The sequence below is a fragment of the Agelaius phoeniceus genome, chromosome 3 (genome assembly GCF_051311805.1).
Source record: "Agelaius phoeniceus isolate bAgePho1 chromosome 3, bAgePho1.hap1, whole genome shotgun sequence".
Lineage (NCBI taxonomy): Eukaryota > Metazoa > Chordata > Aves > Passeriformes > Icteridae > Agelaius > Agelaius phoeniceus.
In genome coordinates this window covers 104171878-104177968 of record NC_135267.1, presented here as the reverse complement: position 1 = coordinate 104177968, position 6091 = coordinate 104171878, and the positions used below count along the sequence as shown (strand labels likewise).

The 6091-nt window shown below is 44.8% G+C and overlaps 1 protein-coding gene across 2 annotated transcripts in view; it reads right to left on the bottom strand.

Annotated features, from left to right (window-relative positions):
* The window catches only part of MSH6 (mutS homolog 6), a 124638-nt gene that overhangs the window by 40140 nt on the left and 78407 nt on the right, over window positions 1-6091 (bottom strand). The window lies entirely within an intron of this gene.

Here is a 6091-nt window from a genome sequence, read left to right as displayed (position 1 = left end):
GCCAAATTGTGCTGCTTCTCCAGATGCCATACACCAGTCCTAACCTTGTATCAACTTCTTGACATAGAGAGGTACAGATTGGTTTTGAATCAATGCCAGAAAATCTAGACTTTGACCAGTCATAATTTTTTGGACCAAGAATTGGTCAAATAGAAGAACTTGTTTTTCAGATGCAATTTAAAGTAATAATTTCAGTTTGCTACCGTTTGCTCTTAAATTTTGCTGAAGTGAACCATTGCCTGGCAGGAACTATTTGGATAGCAGGTAACAGGGGTTTATATTGTGAAGCAGAAGTTAGTGGGGGATCACTTTTACTATCCTTTTCAGAAGCTCTCCAAGGAGATTTTCTCTGCACATAGGAAGCAGCTTGCTTTTAGCAGAACTGTGCTTTGCCAGCAAAGTGTTGTGCTGCAATCACAGCTCTTGGATTAAAAAAGAGCACAGATTTAAAGCTCTGAGTCACATGAAGAGGGCTGCATCCCTGCACATTTTTTTTTCTGGCCACTTGTATTTGTGAATAGCACAAACTACACAGCCTTACCCCAAAAGATTGTGTGGGACTCATTCAGGATTGCCAGGCACTTTGCTATTTTTCATAAATTGAAGAATGTTTTTGACTCCAACAGAGACCATCAGCAGCAGTCACGTGTGGACACTCACATACCAGAAAGGCTGTTGCACTTTGCAAGGCAGGTGCTCTCCTCCCATTCTTTTTCTTTTCTTTTTTTTTCCCTTTCTTTCCCACTCTGGTTACCAGACCAAGGCAGAGAGGCCTGAAAGGTGGAAGACTTAAAATAACCAGATAAGATAAGATACTCCTAATCTGGGTCTGCTTCACCAGGCCTGCCCCCTGAAGAGTCAGAAGTCAGCTAGTTAGGCACTGAGAGTGATGCTTTAGAAAGGAAGAGAAATTCTTCTGTGAGCATTATTGCCACTGGGATGGAGTGATGTATCTTCCCCCAAGCTGTATAGGAGCTCTGCCCTCACAGAAGCATCCAGGATGCAAAAATCTGACAAGAAGGTGCAATGATTGATTAAAAGTCTTTGCAAGGAGCCCTGATCTGTCTCACAGCCACTCTCCACTTGCCCCTGGATGGTTTTCCTTAGAAGGCAATGTCAAAAGGAGCTCAAGTGTTTTACCACGCTGCATTGGTGACATGCATCAAGCAGTAAGAGTGCAAATACTTACAGTAAGACTACAAATACAATCTGTACCTTTGTGTCAAAAAGTTTATACAAGGTTGGGACTGGTGTGTGGCATCTGGAGAAGCAGCACAATTTGGCCCATTCAGTTTTTTATTTTTGCAAGTATGCCTCATATTTTATAAAGAGTAAAAATACTTGGAGCAGCAGAAGCCCTGCAAGAGTTGCCCACTTTTCCTCTTCTAGGAGACAATATCACCCCTGACAGTAAATAAAAATCACCTCCCCCTCATCTCCTCCTCCATATCTGCTCTCCTACCCTGAGTTCTCTTCCTTTCTAGCTTTCCTATTGACGAGGATTTTTTTAAACTTTCCTTATAAAACCCAAAGACTGACCTGCTTCAGTGCCCTCACAATGAAACAGAAGGTTATGATGACAAAATTATACCTTTTAGGAAGTTTGGAGAGATAACTTTGACAGTTAAAATGCAATTGCAGCTTGTTACTTAATCACCTGGTACCTTCCCCACACTCCTTGACCAGGATATAGCTGGCAGGTGAGATACAACAGGAGCACAGAATTGTGCAGATTGGGAAAGATCTATAAGATCATGGAGTCCAACACTAACTGAGCAGTGCCAAACCCAGCACTAAACTATGTCCTAAGTCATCACTAAACTGAGCAGCGCCAAACCCATCACTAAACCATGTCCTAAGTCATCACTAAACTGAGCAGTGCCAAACCCATCACTAAACCATGTCCTAAACAGACTTCCAGGGATGGTGACTCAACCATTTCTGTGCATAGGCTGTTCCAATATTTTACAACCCTTTTGGTGTGTAAATCTGTCCCAATATCCTGCCTAAACCTTTCCTAGCACAACCTGAGGCTATTTCCTCTCCTCCTGTGACTTGTTACATGAAAGAAGAGATCAACACCCACCTGGCTTAAACCTCCTTTCAGGTGGCTGTAGAGAGTGATAAGGTCACCCCAAGCCTCCTTTTCTCCAGGCCAAACACCCCCAGCTCCCTCAGCTGCTCCTCCTCAGACCTGTGCCCCGGGCCCTTCCCCAGCTCCACTGCCCTTCTCTGGACATGCTCCAGCACCTCAATGCCTTCCTTGCAGTGACAGGGCCAGAACTGGGCACAGGATTTGAGGTGTGGCCTCCCTGGTACAGATTTCCTACAGGGTCCCAGTGAGGATGATGTTCAGGGATCACCTCCTGTGGGGCCTCCTGCTCTTTTAGGGGTGTGTGGCCAAAGAGCTCCAAGTGGCACTGGTTTCTGCCTCGCTTCTCTCCTGCCAGCTGCCAAGTGTATTTTTGGCAGTGTGTTTCCCTGAGCCTGACAGTGTCATTCTTCCTGAGATCCTAATAAGTGCTGGCTACTGCTCTGGGGCCATGGCTTGTGCTTCCAGGCTGATTCTGCTTGTCTGCTGGAGCCTGACTGCAGGGAAATGCATCCTGCTGCCTCAATGGCAGGCTGACAGTTTTCCAAGCACTTCTTGAACCTCATCCAGACAGAGCTCACCAGGGGGACAGCTCACACTGCTCCTGCCAGCAAGGAGAACCCAAAGTGTTTCTTGCACCCTGGGTCAGATCTCTCCTGGGCAGTGAGGTCCTACTGCTTCCCCCAGGGCAGAGGAAGAAAGATCTGCACCCTGCACCCATGTGAGGGGTATCAAGTTCTGGCAAGAATTCCAGAACTTCTGTTGTTCCTGCTGTCATTGCTGACATGCAGCAGGCATGGCATTGGAAAGGTAGGAAGGCTGTCTTCTCAAAAAGGTAGGAAGGAAAAGGTAGAAAAGACTGAGGGGATGAAGATAAGAAAGTGAGAGGTGTGGAAGTGCCCCATCTTCTTCCCCACACTCTGGCCATCTGGAAGTTACAGGATCAGAAAACCTCAGGAGAACCAAGGAGCTGCTCATTACTATTTTTGCTCTGCTAGGCTTCCAGTGCATTTGTGCTGCTGCAGCAAAGGTGATCTGAAGAAAAACACACTGAATCCTCTCTAACAACCTGTGATCTTTCTATTTGTGGCTTGTGTTTTCCTTGTCAAAATTCCCATAGCTCTAGTGCTAGGACACTGGCTCCTGGCCTGTGTACAGATATGTGTTAACTACATTTTCCTTAGCATCCATCATGCACTGCTGCCAGCTCTGCTGCTTTTGCCTGCAGTATGGATATTCCCTGAGAGCTTATCAGGAAAGTGCTTGCTGCTTTTCCACTGCTCTCTGCTTGCTTGCACCAAACCCCTCCTGTATTACATTCTTCCTTCAGTCTGGTATCACTTGTGCTGGGAAGATTGTGCTGACAGTCTGCAAGATCTGGATTTGCTTCTATTTTACAATGTCATGTTTTGTTGGATGACATGTCCTGCAAATCCTTGGGCAGGTTACTTGAGGTTGGCCCAGAGGAAGGTTTTTCCAGATGTCCCTTGCCTCATGATGAAGCTGCCATATTCAAAATGCAGTGATGTGCAGCACTTGTGCTCTGCCTAGAACCCCTCCAGAATTCTTGTCCCTGGCTTACAGAAGCACATCCCTTAGCTGAAAATGTCTCAATCTAGGATCAAATATCCCAACTCTGTGTTCAGATCTTGCATCTCCTGCTTCATTGAGCTCAGCCTTATTGATAGGCAGTGTAACCTTTCCCAGCACTAACCTGCTGCAGTGCTGCAGAGCACAGAGAAATTGTTGAGAAATTGTGCTCTCTGCTTCCACGTGCCATAATCACTGGATCATGGGTTGATCATGGTGATCATGCTGATCATGGGCTCAGGAAGAGTGAAAATGCTATTTATATATATTTATATGTTACTTTTCACTCACTGCTTCCAGCCTCTCCTTTGTGAATGGTAGCTGCCCAGCAGAGCAGGCAGTGGCTGAAGGTGCCCTCAAATAATTCTTCTTTCTCTATGCCAAAAGCTTTTGTGGAGTTTGCTTCCTTTCCCAGCTCTCACTTTGACTGCTGTAATCTCACCTGTTTCACAGACTGTTGTCACATATGGAGGAGCAGGCAAATCAAAGGGAATCAGCAGAGCTCCAGAAAAGCTCAGGTGGTAATGGTGAAAGTTCAGTTCACCTAAATTGTTAAGCAAAATAGGTCATGAAATCATGGAATCCTAGAGTACCTCAGGCTGGAAGGGACACATGAGGATCATCAAATCAAATAGGCCATGAAATAATGGAATCCTAGAATACCTCAGGCTGGAAGGGACATACAAGGATCATCAAATCAAATAGGCCATGAAATCATGGAATCCTAGAATACCTCAGGCTGGAAGGGACACACAAGGATCATCAAATCAAACTCCTGAAAAGAGGAGGGGAAAGAGGAGAAATGAATATAGTTTGGCATCTGCAACAGATTTCCCTATAGAAAAATTAGGGTCCAGGCTCCCATCTGTGAGCAAGCTGCTGAGTGACAGATATGACCTTGAGCACTGTTTGACCACCCCATGGCTGAAGATTAAAGGTAGAAATGTTTATGGGTGGATGCAGATCTTCCTGAGGCTCTTGCTGGAGCCAGAGGAATCTGCCAGAGCAACAAAGCCTCTGTGTCTCCATCCTTGAGGATGCCAAGGTGCCTCCTGCTTGAGTTGAGGGCAAAGGTCCTCCTGTAATGACCATTAGTTGGAAGAGTCCTACCCTGGTGACACCATGCTCTGTCCCTTCCCAGCTCAGGTGCCAGACTGTCATTTTTTCTCTGTCCCCTCCCCTTTGCCTCCAGGTGAGTCCTAGCCTTGGTTTTTGGCAGAAAACCCTGCAGCAATCACATTTGTTTTGGCAACACCACGTGGAGTTTGCACGGAGCCTCCTCCCTGCCTGCCTGCCTGCTTGGTGTGGTTTTCAGATCAGGTCATGATCCCCTTTCAAGGACAGACTGCTAGGGCAGGAGGTTATCAGCAATTATTCCACAGCTGAGTGCAGTTCATCCACAGAACAACCACAGCTTCTGTAACCAGGCCTTTTTTCCATTATTTTAAACTGAGCTGCTGCACTGGTGATGTTATGAAGATAATGACCTTTAGGGGTTGATCAGATTTTTTTTTTTTTGCTTGGAGCAGGGAAGGGATTTGTTTTATTTAACTGATTCTGTGTAATGTTGTAATAATGCATGGTAATTTATAAATACTTCAGTTGGGAAGTTTGTAGGAAAAAAGGTCACTTTTTAGAACCATTTCCCGGAACAGTAAAGGGTGTATTTTCAGCAGTGAGTAACAAAAGTATCAATTACAGAAAACTGAGTTACTTGAGAAGTTTCTCTCCATGTCAAATAAAAAGTGAGTTATTATCATTCTAAAAGGTCTCTTGACTGCCAGCAGAGCTTATTTCACCTGACAGTAATAGCAGTTTTGTAAATGTAACTTAATTCTATTCAAGCACTTGGATGCAGGGCCAGGTCACAAGGAAGGCTGAAAACTTTCTGTGCTCCTGACAGTCAATAGAATTAAGAGGCATTTATCTCCTTCCAAAATCTGGACCTTGAACTCTCCCACATGCACATTTGCTCCCATTTTTCTTTTTGTGGTAAGGATGGGTCATCTAGCCAGTAACTCCACTGGCTTGAAGAGTGCCAGCAACACAGCAGAACAATTTAGAGAAATATAGAGATCTGTAATTAAGAGAAATTGTTGGGGCCAGGGAGGAAGTTTCCAATAGTTTATGCTTGCATTTAAAGAGTCTGCTTGCTTCAGCAGCACTGATTCCATCAGTTCCTGTTTTGTAGATTTTGGAATCTGAATATTCTTCTAAACAGGTAATTTAAATTTATATTCCTGGAATTCATGTCCTTATAATGAGAGGTGAGATATTATTGATAATACCTTCTAGCCACAATTCAGAGTTCAATGATTACTCCCCAGCACAGATGTCTGTCCCCTGAAAAAACAGATAAAATGGTAGTGAGGATGGGTGACTGCTTAGAGGACTAAAGGAAAAAAAAAA